The 16767-nt window shown below is 35.6% G+C and overlaps 1 non-coding gene across 1 annotated transcript; it reads left to right on the top strand.

Annotated features, from left to right (window-relative positions):
- Positions 1-14418: 14418 nt before the first annotated feature.
- LOC132504590 (U6 spliceosomal RNA) lies at positions 14419-14526 on the top strand. Its single transcript, XR_009534977.1, has one exon. It is a non-coding gene; the product is annotated as a U6 spliceosomal RNA (small nuclear RNA).
- Positions 14527-16767: the final 2241 nt, after the last annotated feature.

Genomic DNA, 16767 nt, shown 5'->3' with positions numbered 1-16767 from the left:
CAGACTATGAAAACAGACATTCTCATAGTTTTATACTGAATATGTAAAATCTTGTGATACTTTCATAAGAGAAAATACTCTTGCTGCTTCACTTGATCACCTATATATTATCCACAGAATTGTTAGCCTGTGACTTTCTTTACAAGGCTGGCCTTTGCAGATATTTAATAACTCTATTTGTTTGTTTATATTTCTGCTTTCACTTAAACAACTAAACACCCACTGCTCAGAACACAGGGATTTTTTTTTAAGTTAGTGTTTTGTTTTTTTTAAACATCTTTATTGTAGTATAATTGCTTTACAATAGTGTGTTAGGTTCTGCTGTATAACAAAGTTAATCAGCTATACATATATATGTATCTCCTCCCTCTTGGGTCTCCCTCTAACCCTCCCTATCCCACTCCTTTAGGTGGACACAAAACACTGAGCTGATCTCCCTAAGCTATGCAGGTGATTCCCACTAGCTATCTATTTTACATTTGGTAGTGTATATATGCCCATGCCAATCACTCACTTCATTCCAACTTGCCCTTTCCCCTCCCCATGTCCTCAAGTCCATTCTCTACATCTGCATCTGTATTCCTGTTCTGCCCTCAAGTTCTTCAGAACCATTTATTAATTTTTTTAGATTCATATATATGTGTTAGCATATGGTATTTGTTTTTCTCTTTCTGACTTATTTCTCTGTATATGACAGACTCTAAGCCCATCCACCTCACTACAAATAACTCAATTTTGTTTATTTTTATGGCTGAGTAATATTCCATTGCATATATGTGCTACATCTTCTTTATCCATTCCTCTGTCGATGGCACTTAGGTTGCTTCCATATCCTGCCTATTGTAAATAGAGCTGCAATGAACAGTATGGAACATGATGCTTTTTGAATTATGGTTTCTCAGGTTATATGCCCAGTAATGGGATTGCTGGGTCACATGGTAGTTCTATTTTTAGTTTTTTAAGGAACCTCCATACTGTTCTCCATAGTGCTTGTATCAAATTACATTCCCACCAGCAGTGCAAGAGGGATCATTTTTCTCCACACCCTCTCCAGCATTTATTGTTTGTAGATTTTTTGATGATGGCCATTCTGACCGGCATGAGGTGATACCTCCTTGCAGTTTTGATTTGCATTTCTCTAATGATTAGTGACGTTGAGCATCCTTTCATGTGTTTGTTTTCAATCTGTATATCTTCTTTGGAGAAATGTCTATTCGGTCTTCTGCCCATTTTTAGATTGGGTTGTTTATTTTTTGGATATTGAGCTGCATGAGCTACTTGTATATTTTGGAGATTAATCCTTTGTCAGTTGCTTCAATTGCAAAAATTTTCTCCCATTCTGAGGGTTGTCTTTTTGCCTTGTTTATGGTCTCCTTTGTTGTGCCAAAGCTTTTAAGTTTCATTAGGTCCCATTTGTTTATTTTTTCTTTTTATTTCCATTTCTCTAGGAGGTGGATCAAAAAGGATCTTGCTGTCATTTATGTCATAGAGTGTTCTGCCCATGTTTTACTCTAAGAGTTTGATAGTTTCTGGCCTTACATTTAGGTCTTTAATCCATTTTGAGTTTATTTTTGTGTATGGTGTTAGGGAGTGTTCTAGTTTCATTCTTTTACATGAAACTGTCCAGTTTTCCCAGAACCAATTATTGAAGAGGCTGTCTTTTCTCCATTGTGTATTCTTTCCTCCTTAATCAAAAATAAGATGACCACATGTGAGTGAGATTATCTCTGGGCTTTCTATCCTATTGCATTGGTCTACATTTCTGTTTTTGTGCCAGTACTGTACTGTCTTGATTACTGTAGCTTTGTAGTATAGTCTGAAGTCAGGGAACCTGATTCCTCTATCTCTGCTTTTATTTCTCAACATTGCTTTGGCTATTTGGGGTCTTTTGTGCTTCCATACAAACTGTAAAATGTTTGCTCTAGTTCGGTGAAAAATGCATTGGTAGTTTGATAGGGATTACATTGAATTTATAGATTGCTTTGGGTAGTATTATCATTTTCACAATGTTTATTCTTCCAATCCAAGAACATGGCATATTTCTCCATCTGTTTGTATCATCTTTAATTTCTTTCATCAGTGTCTTATAGTTTTCTGCATACAGGTCTTTTGTCTCCTTAGGTCGGTATATTACTAGGTATTTTCTTCTTCTTGTTGCAATGGTAAATAGGAGTGTTTCTTTAGTTTCTCTTTCAGATTTTTCATCATTAGTGTCTAGGAATGCAAGAGATTTCTGTGCATTAATTTTGTATCCTGTTACTTTACCAAATTCATTGCTATGCTCTAGTAGTTTTCTGGTAGTGTCTTTAGGATTCTCTGTGTATAGTATCATGTCATCTGCAAACAGTGACAGCTTTACTTCTTCTTTTCTGATTTGGATTCCTTTTATTTATTTTTCTTCTCTGATTGCTGTGGCTAAAACTTCCAAAACTACATTGAATAATAGGGTGAGACTGGGCATCCTTGTCTCATTTCTGATTTTAGAGGAAATGGTTTCAATGTTTCACCATTGAGAATGATGTTGGCTGTGGGTTTGTCATACATGCCCTTTATTATGTTGAGGTAAGTTCCCTTTGTACCTACTTTCTGAAGGATTTTATCATAAATGGGTGCTGAATTTTGTCAAAAGGTTTTTCTGCATCTATTGAGATGATCAGATGGTTTTTCTCCTACAATTTGTAAATATGGTTTATCACATTGATTGATTTGCATATTTAAAAGTATCTGTGCATTCCTGGGATAAAACCCACTTGATCATGGTGTATGATACTTCTAATGTTCTGTTGGATTCTGTATGCTAGTATTTTGTTGAGTATTTTTGCATCTATGTTCATCAGTGATATTGGTCTATAATTTTCTTTTCTTGTGACATGTGTCTGGTCTTCATATCAGGGTGATGTTGGCCTCATAGAATGCGTTTCAGAGTGTTCCTCCCTCTACTATATTTTAGAAGAGTTTGAGAAAGATAGGTGTTACCTCTTCTCTAAATGTTTGATAGAATTAGCCTGTGAAGCTATCTGGTCTTGGTTTTTTTTGTTGGAAGATTTTAATCACAGTCTCAATTCCAGTGCTTTTTATGGGTCTTTTTATATTTTTTATTTCTTCCTGGTTCAGTCTCGGAAAGTTGTGCTTTTCTAAAATTTGTCCATTTCTTCCATGTTGTCCATTTTATTGGTATATAGGTGCTGGTAGTAATCTCTCATGATCCTTTGTATTTCTGCAGTGTCAGTTGTTACTTCTCCTTTTTCATCTTTATTTCTGTTGATTTGAGTCTTACTAATGGTTTATCAATTTTATTTACCTTCTCAAAGAGCCAGCTTTTAGTTTTATTGATCTTTGCTATTGGGTCCTTCATTTGTTTTCCAATTATATCTAATCTGATCTTTATGATTTCTTTTCTTCTTCTAATTTTGTGGTCTTCTTATTCCTCTTTCTCTAATTGTTTTAGGTTTAAGGTTAGGTTGTTTATTTGAGATGTTTGTTGTTTCTTCAGGTAGGCTTGTATAGCTATAAACTTCCTTCTTAGAACTGCTTTTGCTGCATCCAATAGGATTTGGGTGGTCGTGTTTTCATTGTCATTTGTTTCTAGGTATTTTTTTTATTTCCTCTTTGATTTCTTTGGTTATCTTTTGAATATTTAGTAGTGCATAGTTTAGCCACCACTTGTTTATATTTTTTTTACAGGTTTTTTTCCCTGTAACTAATATCTAGTCTCCTAGCATTGTGGTTGGAAAAGATACTTGATATGATTTCAATTTTCTTAAATTTACCAAGTCTTGATTTGTGACCCAAGGTATGATCTACCCTGGAGAATATTCCATGAGCACTTGAGAAGAAAGCGTAATCTGTTGTTTTTGCATTGAATGTCCTATAAATATCAATTAAGTTCATCTTCTTTAATGTATCATTTAAAGCTTCTCTTTCCTTATTTATTTTCATTTTGGATGATCTGTCCATTGGTGAAAGTGGGGTGTTAACGTCTCCTACTAATTGTATTACTGTCAATTTCCCGTTTTATGGCTGTTAGCATTTGCCTATGTATTGAGGTGCTCCTATGTTGGGTGCATAAATATTTACAATTATTATATCTTCTTCTTGGATTGATCCCTTGATCATTGTGTAGTGTCCTTCTTTATCTCTTGTAATAGTCTTTATTTTAATTTCTATTTTGTCTGATAGGTGTATTGCTATTCCAGCTTTCTTTTGACTTCCATTTACATGGAATAGCTTTTTCCATCCCTCACTTTCAGTCTGTATGTATCTCGAAGTCTGAGGTTGGTCTCTTGAAGCAGTATATATATATGGGACTTGTTTTTTTATCCATTCAGTCATTCCATGTATTTTGGTTGGAGCATTTAATCCATTTACATTTTAGGTAATTATTGATGTATGTTCCTATTACCATTCTCTTAATTGTTTTGTTTGTTATTGTAGATCATTTCCTTCTCTTGTGTTTCCCGCCTAGAGAAGTTCCTTTAGCACTTGCTATAAAGCTGGTTTGGTGGTACTGAATTATCTTAACTTTTGCCTCTCTGTAAAGGTTTTAATTTCTCTGTCAAATCTGAATGAGATCCTTGCTGGGTAGAGTAATCTTGGTTTTACATTTTTCTCTTTCATCACTTTAAATATGTCCTGCCACTCCTTTCTGGTTTGCAGAGTTTCTGCTGAAAGATCAGCTGTTAACATTATTGGGATTCCCTTGTATGTTATATGTTGTTTTTCCCTTTTTCCTTTTAATATTTTTTCTTTGTATTTAATTTTAATAGTTTGATTAATATGTGTCTTGGCATGTTTCTCCTTGGATTTATCATGTACGGGACTCTCTGCACTTCCTGGAATTAATTGACTATATCTTTTCCCATGTTAGGGACTTTTTTCAACTATAATCTCTTCAAATATTTTCTCAGTCCCCTTCTTTTACTCTTCTTCTTCTGAGACCCCTATAATTTGAATGTTGATGTGTTTAATGTTGTCCCAGATGTCTCTGAGACTGTCCTCCATTCTTTTCATTCTTTTTTCTTTATTCTGCTCTGTGGTAGTTTTTTCCACTCTTTTATCTTCCAGGTCACTTATCTGTTCTTCTACATCAGTTATTCTGCTATTGATTCCTTCTAGATAATTTTTAATTTCATTTATTGTGTTGTTCATCATTTTTGTTAGTTCTTTAGTTCTTCTAGGTCCTTGTTAAATGTTTCTTTTATTTTCTTCATTCTCTTTCCAAGATTTTGGATCATCTTTACTATCATTACTCTGAATTATTTTTCAGGTAGACTGCCTATTTCCTCTTCATTTGTTTGGTCTGATGGGTTTTTACCTTGATTCTTCATCTTCTGTGTACTTCTCTGTCTTCTCATTTTGCTTAACTTACTGTGTTTGGGGTCTCCTTTTCACAGGCTGCAGGTTCATAGTTCCCATTGTTTTTGGTGTGTGTCCCCAGTGGGTAAGGTTGGTACAGTTGGCTGTTTAGGCTTCCTTATGGTGGGGACTGGTGCCTCTTTTCTAGTGAATGAGGCTGGATCTTGTGTTTCTGGTGGTCCGGACCACATCTGTTTGTGTGTCTTAGGGTGTCTCTGAACTTAGTATGATTTTAGGCAGCCTCTCTTCTAACAGGTGGGGTTGTTTTCCTGTCTTGCTAGTTGCTTGGCAAGGGGGGTCAATCACGGTAGCTTGCTGGTTATTGAGTGCAGCTCCGTTTTAGCATTGAGATGGAGATCTCTGGGAGAGCTCTCACCATTTAATATTACATGGGGCCAGGAGCTCTCTGGTGGACCAACGCCCTGAACTCAGCTCTCCCATATCAGAGGCTCAGACCTGACACCTGGCTGATGCACCAAGCCCCTATCATCCACACAGCTCAGAAGAAAAGGGAGAAGAAAAAAGAAAGGAGAAAGAAAAAATAAAATAAAATAAAATATTTAAAATGAATAATAAAAAATATTGTAAAAAATAAAAAGTAATAAAAAAAAGTAAAAGAGAGCAACCAAACTAAAAAACAAATCCACGAATGGTAACAAGCACTAAAAACTATATTAAACAACCCCCCCCCAAAATAAACCCAAAACTAAATGGACAGTGAGAACCCTAGCACAAATGGTGAAAGCAGAGCTATACAGACCAAATCACAGAAAGGAGCATACATACACACTCAAAAAAAGAGAAAAAGGAAAAAAATATATATATATATACAAAAAATATATATATACATATATATGTATAAAAAGGTGGAGAACAACCTAATAAATAACTAAATCTACCAATGATAATGAATTCTAAATACTAAACTAAGAGAAACATAACACCAGAAACAAATTAGATTCAGAAAGCAAACCCCAAGTCTACAGTTTCTCTCATAGTCCACTGCCTCAGTTTTGGGATGATTCATTGTCTATTCAGGTATTTCACAAATGCAGGGTACATCAAGTTGACTGTGGAAATTTAATCTCCTGTTCCTGAGGCTGCTGGGAGAAATTTCACTTTCTCTTCTTTGTTCACACAGGTCCTGGGTTTCTGCTTTGGATTTGGCCCTGCCTCTGCATGTAGGTCGTCTGAGGATGTCTGTTCCCCACCCAAAAGAATGAGGTTAAAGGAACAGCTGATTTGGGGATGCTGGCTCACTCAGGCCAAGGGGAGGGAGGGGTACAGAATGCGAGGTGAGCCTGCGGTGGCAGAGGCTGCCATGATGTTGCAGTAGCCTGAGGCATGCCGTGTGTTCTCCTGGGGAAGTTGTCCCTGGATCACGGGACCCTGGCAGGCTGCACAGGCTCCTGGGAAGGGAGGTGTGGATAATGACTTGTGCTTGCATGCAGGCTTCTTGGTGGTTGCAGCAGCAGCTTTAGCATTTCGTGTCAGGCTCTGTTGTCCTTGCTGATAGCCACAGCTCATACCCGTCTCTGGAACTTGTTTAGGTGGTGTTCTGAATCCCCTCTCTTTGGGCACCCCAAAACAATTGTCTCTTGAATTTTAGGCAGTTCCAAACTTTCTCCCTGACTCCCTCTCAGCTAGCTGTGGTGCACTAGCCCCTTTCAGGCTGTGTTCATGTAGCCATCTCCAGCCTTTTGTTTGGCATCTGACCTCTGAAGCTGGACCCTCAGCTCCCAGCCCCCATCTGCCCCAGCAGGTGAGCAGATTAGCTTCTCAGGCTGGCAAATGCTGGTCAGCACTGATCCTCTGTGCAGGAATCTCTCCACTTTGACCTCTGCACCCCTGTCACTGCACTCTCCTTCATGGCTCCGAAGTTCCCCCCAAGCCCAGCCCCCATCTCTGCCAGTGAAGGGGCTCCCTAGTCTGTGGAAACTTTTCTTCCTTCACAGCTCCCTCTCAGAGGTGCAGGTCCCATCCCTATTTTTTTGTCTCTGTTTTTTCTTTTTTCTTTTGCCCTATCCATGTAAGTGGGGAGTTTCTTGCCTTTTGGGAAGTCTGAGGTCTTCTGCTAGCTTTCAGTAGGTGTTCTGTAGGAGTTGTTCCACACATAGATGTGTTTTTGATGTATTTGTGGGGAGGAAGGTGATCTCCACATCTTATTCCTCTGCTATCTTGAAGGTTTCTCCTCAGAACACAGGATTTTTAAAACCCATCTCTCAATGGACTTGAGGACCCAGGGAGGGGGAAAGGTAAGTTGGGACAAAGTGAGACAATAACATCGACATATATACACTACCAAATATAAAATAGATAGCTAGTGGGAATCAGCTGCATAGCACAGTGTGATCAGCTCAGTGCTTTGTGACCACCTAGAGGGATGGGATAAGGAGGGTAGGAGGGAAGCTCAAGATGGAGAGGATATGGTGATATATGTATACATATAGCTGATTAACTTTGTTATACAGCAGAAGTAACACAACATTGTAAAACAATTTTACTCCAATAAAGATGTTAAAAAAACACACACTCTCTCTCTTCTTTTCTTTAGCTTACAATCTAGGTTAGAGAAATATATAAACAATAATGTTTATTAAAAGTCACCCATAATTTTACCAAAGAAATCACAGATAATAGTTTGGTGAATTTCTATTTAGCTTTTTAATCCTGTGTGGTGTACTTTATTTACGTATTTATTTATCTACTATCATTGTGATCCTGCCAAACATATCATTGGTATCTTAATTTTTTGCTTTTCTTTTATGTTAAAAATGTTTCCTATGCCATTTTCAAAATATACTTAATCTCCTCATAACATACTATAATTTATTGAAATATTCATTTTTGTTGAATATTTACATTTTTATAATGTTTCATTGTTGTAATTAACACTTTGATGAACATCACTCAACATCAATCTATAATTCAATGTTTATTTTCTCAGAGTAAATTCTCAGATGTGAAATGTCTGAATTGAAATGTATCAACATTTTTAGTGATTTGGGCACATACTGCCAAACTATTCTCCTAAAAATACCAACTTATAATCTAACTTATAATAGTTGAGAAGACCCAACTATTTCATAAAAGATTCCTTGTCAACTTTGATATTATCTTGGATATAAAAAGATCTTTGCCAACTTGATAGGTGAAGATATGTCATTGTTTTTACTTGCATTATTTATTACATTGAACATTTTCTCTTTTATTTAATGAATACTTTTTTGTCGATAAGTGTGTGTGTGTGTGTGTGTGTATGAGAGATAGTCATTTCATCATGACTTTTGCTCACTTTTCTATTTCTGTGAATAGCCTTTAATAATTACTTACAACAGTTATTATTTTTGAGGTCCCAGGAAAACTTCTAATCATAATAAATTCGACCTGGATATTAATGAAGCATTATAGCTAGGATTTATTTATACCCAAATCCAGCAATACAGGAAAAAAATTAGAATTGCATTATTTTTTTTCTTTTTACTGCATTATAAAATAGGTTCAAGTTATTAGACATAAACTTTAAAGGCTGATTACTTTCTTCTAATAACTGGTTTGAGTTTTAAACCCAAAGTCCATTTATTGGTCCACATTGCTTTATAACATACAACCTCCTATCTGTTTGGAGCTATTGAAATTCAGACATAGACTTCCAGAAGAAAATATCTGGTTTCTGTTTTCTGTTTTTTTGTTTTGTTTTGTTTTGTTTTTGTTTTGTTTTTTTAAGGCAGCAAATAGTACCTTTCATTATATTATAAAGAGATAATCTTTAAATGTATGGAAGTATTTAATAAACATAATTACAACTTGCGAGTCTTTAGCTTGCTCATTCATCTCTCTGCTACCCACAAGAATGGGGTAAGCACATCATTCCCCATGGGTATAATTTCACTCCTCCATTACATTCTTCCTCTTCCCCTACAGTCATCCATGAGGTAGAGTTCCTTTTATTGCTAATCCTTCAGTATAAAAAATCTTATTTTCATCGGTTTTTTCTACATCATTCATGGCTTTAAAAAAATATTTTTCCTCAAACAGGAGAAGGAAGGTTACTGGCTTCATGATATCTTGCATATTTTTTTAATAGTAGCTCTAATTTGTAGAGCTAAGAGGTACTCTTACTATTCTGGAATGAATATTAATTTTAGAATAGTAATTATTCATTACAATGCAGCAAAGAAAATATGTTTTCATGTTAAAGGAGTTTATATCTAGCCTCATAAATAAGATGCTTCATACACCTAATTGAATAGCATGTTGTTATCTAAATACCTTATTATAAGAAAGTTACCAGTTGTCAGGGAAATAATGTCTGAGGCCCTTGAAAGCAAGACCATTTGGCATACTGTAAATGAGTGTGAGAACTCACTCACACTGTAGAGGAGAACTCACTCTAAGGAAGATCAATTCTGGAATCCACATAAGGAAGAATATATTAGTGATAGTTACTTTGCTCATGGGTTGCTCAAGTAAGTCTTTATAAGTCAGTTTTGTCAATAAAACAGGACCAAGGCCAGAATTTTTAAACAACCTTCTAATGATGTGCCTGTATTTAATGTAAGGCAGTGGGGGAGAGCTGATCCTGCAGCTGTAGTCAGTACTTCCTGGTCACTGGCAATAAACACATAGGTCTTGTGTCTTTCTAAGCTTAAAATAAGGATGCTTTTGACCCTGAGATTGTTTTTTTCTATCTCCCTGTCCTTACTTTATTCTCTACCTACTCCCTCTTCATTCCTGGCTTTTATCCAATTCCTCAGTTCTGTACTCAAGGTTCACCCTTGCTTGACTTGTACTTGTATACCCTAATCTTGATCAATTTAGTCAACTTTATCAGTCCTCTATTTCCTATTTACAAACTGGAAATCTGGCTGCTCACACTCAACATCATATTTATTAGTCAAGCCTTTCAGCTTTCCCTTCAAAATGTCTCTAGAATATAATTATTTCACAGTACCTCCATTGTTACCACTTTCCTTTAAAGCCACCATCACTGAATTCCTCATTTGTTACAAATAGTCTCTGAAATGGTCACTCTGTTTCCACCTTGCTCTATATGACAAGCTGAAAGATCCTTACCTTCCTGACCTCATTTTCTATTAACCCCATTTTTCTACTTCCTTCAAAGTGGCCTCTTTAGTAGTCCTCAAACTTGCCAGCAGACTTCTGTATTAGGGTCATTGCAATTGCTGTTTTCGCTACCTGGAAGGTCCTTTCTCAGTAAAAAAAGTAATGATTATTTGTTTCATATTTCTTAGATATTATCAGGGATTTTTTTCTCTGACCTTCTTGTATAAAAATATACCCTATCTATCTCTATCCCCCTTCCCTGCATCATCTTTTATCATAATGCATCTCATCTTTGAACAGAGCATGTATTTATTGTTTATCTCTTCTTCTAGAATGCAGTCTTCATGAGGGCAAGTTATCTTTTTAAAACATTTGTACTACTTAATCTCCCAGTACCTGGCACTGAATGGTCCCATAATAAATGTGTGAATGAAGAAACTAGAATGAATAAATGAATTTATAATCTTTCTACCTCTTACTGTATTGGAAGTAATATATCTAGGCCCCTCGAATACTTAAACATTAAAATAAAATTTTAATCTTACTCTCAGCACAGTTGTCCAGCAAGGAAAATAAATATATAAGACAATTTGCTATGTATAAAGTCACCAAATGACCAATAAGTAAGAGGAGTATTTCTGAGATGATACATTTATTTACTCATATCCCATTTCATCCCACTCATTGAAGCTACTTAGAAAAGATAAGAGAATGAAATTAGTAGTGAAGTAAATGAGACAAATGAAAAACAAGATCAGCAAAGGATGAAATTAATACATATAACAGCAGGCAGAAGTTGCTCATCTAGCTTTAAAAGTAAAGAGACAACACAGATCAGCTCAAGATTTACAGTGTCCATGAAGACAAACTTATTTCAAGAAGTAAACTATTCTTGATGATGAGACATGAGTGATACATCCTGTATTGATCAATTTCCTTGGAAATGTCCCTTTGCTATATCTGCTAACAAGAAGACTTGAATAAAGGGAAGAGATGCCAGGAGAGCTCTCTGGTAAAATAACTGAAAATACCATGTATGTGATTTGCTAGCATTCCATACTTTTCCTTGCCTTTTACATTGTAACTTCTTGCATAGATTCCTGTTTTCCCAGCCAACTATTATGAAAGATAATGGCTATTAAGCTACTAACTATTTTATCATCATTGCCTGGTACATTATGACATTAATAAACATTTAAGAACAAATGAATGAATGAATGAAGGTTAAAGAAGAAGAAAAAGACATTTTAGGGTCTGTGATGTGACATGGTGCTTATTGGAACTGGAGTGAGTGACCCAGGACAGTGAGCTCCATATTTGGGTTATTGGTGGGTATATATACAAGTTGAAAACACAATAGGAGTATTGAATAAACCTCAAATGATCAAATGGCTTTCTACTCTGTAATGAAAATCTGGCCAGCTCAAAAGGAGTTCTGGTCCTAAAAGTCAGTATATTGATATGACAGATCTTAAAGTAGGAGTTAAACTTAATAAGCATTGTCCTTAAATTCCAGAACTCTTGGGCATACTAATGTGTTCCAGCTTCTGGGTATTACCTACTCCTAGAAATACTGATAATGGGCTTAGGATGGACGTCTGAACTCTGACTTTTGATCTCTATTTAGCTTGAATTTTGCTCATCATTTATTATTTATTTATTTAGAAACTACTTTTTGCAAGCATTTTCTAGATATTTGAGATAAATTGAAAGAGCCACACTCTGCTCTCACATAGCTCAAGTTCATATGGTAATGGACAAATAAAGCTGAAAATTTAAAACTTTCCTGTAGCTTATGGGATAATTTCTTGGGAAAGCCAGTGGACTTTTAGCCAATTGCTACTCTAACAAAGTTGACTATTCAGTTACTACTTCAAGGTGCCAACTCAAACCAGAGCCTTACTTGCCTAAGGGTCAGCCTATGTGTCATGCTCCCCAGTACTGACCCTGAGAACTAGCCTTCCAGTCAAGTATATTACCAGTCCAAGGATCATTTCAGACACTCCAACAACTATCCTACCTGAGATCATTCCCTAAAACCTGACCTTCTTTCTTTTACTGCTGCAGTAGACAGTATGTTTTACTGCAGTTGAAAGACAAGGTGAGTTCAGCAAAACTAAGTTCTGATACTCATCAGAAATAAGACCTTGCAAAATTATTTAACCTCTGATCCACAGTCTGTAATAATATGCCTTCCTCTAAAGGTTTCTGTGAAGGTCAAAGAAGATGCGATTTTATTCTATCACAAAGCCTGGCATAGGAGCTCCTGTTTTCTTTCATAATTCCCATGAACATAAGTAAGGCGAGTACACAATATCTGAAAGAAGAAAGTAGATGCTCAGAAAAACTGTAAAAGAGTTCACTGAATTTATAAATTGGGGTGATTCCACTGGAGAATACCCTTAAGTAAATATTGAAAGCTATGATTTATTAGTAATGTTTGGGACAGAGTGACCTATCCCTTGGGAAATGTAGATGATGATATAGTTTCAAAATCACTCTTGCATATGATCTTGTATTCATTTTACACTTCAAAATACAGTGACTTAAACGCTGTATAGAAATAAATTTACAATAGCTAAGAACCATGATGATTATTGTTTTGAGTTCAAATCTATCAAGATGCTTATTAACCTATCTCTGTACAGCTCCCATAAAATATTTAGGAATTAAATATAAAATTATTAAAATGTGCTTTTCCAGAAAGGAGAAAAAGATGATTTATCTCATTTTTCTTTGAATTATGCCAGTTTATGTGTGTATTTCTGAATAGCACTGAATTTTGGGTTGCCATTGTACTCTTTAACTGTTGATTTGCATTTGAAGTCCTTCAACTAGTGCAATCTAAAGTGGCAATTTAATTATATTTTTACTCGTCAATCTCCCTCACTTGCTCACACTTGACGTTCCTGAGGCTATGAGTCCTTATTAAGGTTATAAAATGCTTCAACCTTCATAAAAGGCATAGTGACTTCCCATGAGGTTCAAAGCATTAACGATGAGATGAAATGCAAAATCATTATCTGAGAGCAGCATCTCTCTTACCACAGAAGCTATTCAAATCATCCAATTGAAAGGCAAACCTATACAAAAACTAATAAAGATTTCTCCCTGGAGGTTGAAATATTGGACAAATTGCTTTTCGGATGTTAACTGGGTGACAGCCAAATGATGCTGCTCGTTCACTATATTCTACCTCTGTAAGCTGGATAATTGATGATCTTTGGGTTCAGAGGTCAAAAGTTGTTGGTGAGTTTGTAGTGAGAAACTTCACTGTGGAAATGGACCAGTGGTAAGTTTTTATTATTTGCCATTGTCGTGGTACCAAAGGCTTTAATAGGGAAACCATGCTTCATTCAGTGTTACTGTCAACTTTGCATTCAACTGTTCATGAAAACTTGTAAGTGTGTCAGTGGAAAATTAAATGCTGACAACTTGAGAAAATGTCACTTACATAAAAACCAGTTTATAAAGACAGGGTCTTATCTTCTTCCCTTCTAAAGCAAAGCAGTGTGCAGCAAGGTATGTAATACCCATAGGTGATGGTAGTGACAAATAAGTGCCAATCTGTTTATTTCATCTTAGATTTAAATCCTGTACTAAAAAGAGGCTCAAGTATGTGAGAGCTGAAAAGTCCATCTTTGTCAGTCTTTACCCTATCTTCATATATGTAAACTTACTCATTTTTTTAATAATGGAAGAGAAATTTCTGTATGAATACATCAAAATCCAAATTCTTTTGTGTCAATTAGCATATTTATAATGAGATAGGTGTTCTTGGGCTTCTATTACACAATATGATGATGTGTTATGTACGGTCAGAAAGACAAGGAATGTTAAAGGGATCTAAAAACTTATCTATTTCATGAGTCCACAAAGGCCCACCAAGGTATAAATGTGGAAATATAGGTCGATAATCATTTTCAATGTTTCAAAACACTTGCTGGAAATTATATCTCATGCAAACTAGGCATTAAGGCATGATAAACAAAACGGGTGCTTACTTCAGCAGCACATAGGTAAAAAATTGAAACAATACAGAGAAGATTATCATGACCTCTGAGCAAGGGTGACACAGAAATTCACGAAGCATTCCATATTTTTAAAAGAAAAGATTATTCCATCACACAGACTACTTTTATACTAGAATTTGCTAACTTGTAATATGGAATTTTCCTTTTGGCTGATAAGCAGGATTTCCTTATAAATTGCCTGGACACTGGTCACTTTTAGGAGATTTAAACTCTAGTAATTATGACAGCTACATTGAAAAATAATTGTTCTGCAATTGTTTATCTTCATTTAGTTTAAAATTCTTAATGTTTGTAAAACTAAATTGTTTTAGGGGGATGAGGCAGAGGGGTGGGCAATTTATTTTGTAAGAGTAAAATAAATGAATATGCATTGAATATTAAAAAACAAACAAGATAAAAAACCCAAAAAGCAGCACTGGACTGAGAATCAGGAGACCTGGCTTCTGGTAATGACTCAGTCAATATCTGTGACAATTTTAAAGAGTTATTTTATTTAATTAAGTTTCTAATTTCTGGTCATACCAGGTAATCACTAAGGCCTCTTCCAAGTTTGAACTTGGAAGCTACTTTCATAAAGAAGCTACATTCTTCATTGCTAAATGTGCTTTTTATTGGAGCATTTGAGTAATGTCTTCTAGATACTTTCTGTAGGGAGTGTTTCAACTCTGGTTTCTAATGGAAAAGAGAAGCAAATATGGTAGCTGGAAAACTAGTAATGCTTAAGTCCACATCCCTCACTATTTCCTATAGAATAATAGAGAAAAGCAAGACAATGAAAACTACATGTGAAGGACACACTCAATGTACTTAGAGTATCACTTAATTTTTAAATAACTGGAACCGGACTTCCCTGGTGGCTCAGTGGTTAAGAATCTGCCTGCCAAGGCAGGGGACATGGGTTCAAGCCCTGGACAGGGAAGGTACCACATGCTGCAGAGCAACTAAGTGTGTGAGCCACAACTACTGAGTCTGCATTCTGGACCCATGAGCCACAACGACTGAGCATGCGTTCTAGAGCCTGGGAGCCACAACTACTGAAGTCCGCATGCCTAGAGCTCATGCTCCACAATGAAGGGTAGCCCCCACTTGTCACAACTGGAGAAAGCCCGTGCACAGCAACTAAGATCCAATGCAGGCAAATAAATAAATAAATAAATAAATAAATAAATAAATAAATAAATAAATAAATAAATAAATAAATGGAACCAAAAAAGAAATAAGAAAAAAGCAGAAGAAAAATCACAAAATGACCTCTTATGTTTCCATTATATCATAAGAATTTGAGGTCAAGCAAGAGCAGTCTAAGCAAAAGTGCAGGGAAGAAAGAAGAAGACAGCTGATGACAGGACTAAAGTTGAGCCAAAATACTGCCAGAAAGATTACATTCACTCTTAAGTCAGAAAATACTAACAATGTGCCTTGGTAGATCAGAGCATGCATGGCAAAGAAGTCATTTACAAGTATGTACTACTTGAAATGACAGCCCTGTAGAGCTTATGGGTGGGAGGGGGAAGAAAGGACAAAAGTGATGGAGAAGAATCTTTGGTGATTACGTGGAAAGAGAAAAAGCAAAAGAGGAAAAACACAGTTCCACCCTCAACCAAATACACGTGCAAAAAAGACAAAAATTCACTAAAGAATCTAAACTTTGGACCAGTGACAGAATATGCCATTGTAAACATTAATCTTGTAAACCACCCTAAATCTACAGAATGAACAGAAGAAACTGGATAAATCTAGTCAAAATTACCATAACATAACAGAAAATATGATTTAGCACATCTTGACTGACAAAACTCTTTTTCAAAGTAGAAAAATAAAGCAGAAGAAAATTATAGATGCTAAAGTAGATTACCACTTTGAATCAGAATAGAAACAAAACCCCGGAAGCAATAAAACGAGTTGATTGTACTCAGGAACAAAATAGAAGAAATACAGAAATATTTCTCAACTGAAGACTGTTGAAGAAAGTCAAGAAAATAACTAACAAAATGAAAATGAGATAAGAAAAGAGGTAAAAAACCCAAAGATGAAGTAATGCACATGGAAGGTAGACAAAATGGGAATAACATAGGTACAGTCAGAGTCTCTGAAAAGGAAAACTAAACAATAGAACAGAATTAATATTTAAAAATATAACTGAACAAAACTTTCCAGAAATAAAAGAATGTAAAATATACATATTGAAAAGGCCCATTAGGGACCTAGGAAAATTAACCCAGAATTATCATCTCCAAGGTGTATCCTACTAAAATTATTAGACTTAAAAAAATCCGAAAGCATATCAAGGCCTCCGGACAAAAGATCAAAT

Source organism: Lagenorhynchus albirostris, chromosome 14 (genome assembly GCF_949774975.1).
Source record: "Lagenorhynchus albirostris chromosome 14, mLagAlb1.1, whole genome shotgun sequence".
NCBI lineage: Eukaryota > Metazoa > Chordata > Mammalia > Artiodactyla > Delphinidae > Lagenorhynchus > Lagenorhynchus albirostris.
Note: the sequence above shows the minus strand (reverse complement) of the source record. Positions and strands in the feature narration are given on the sequence as shown.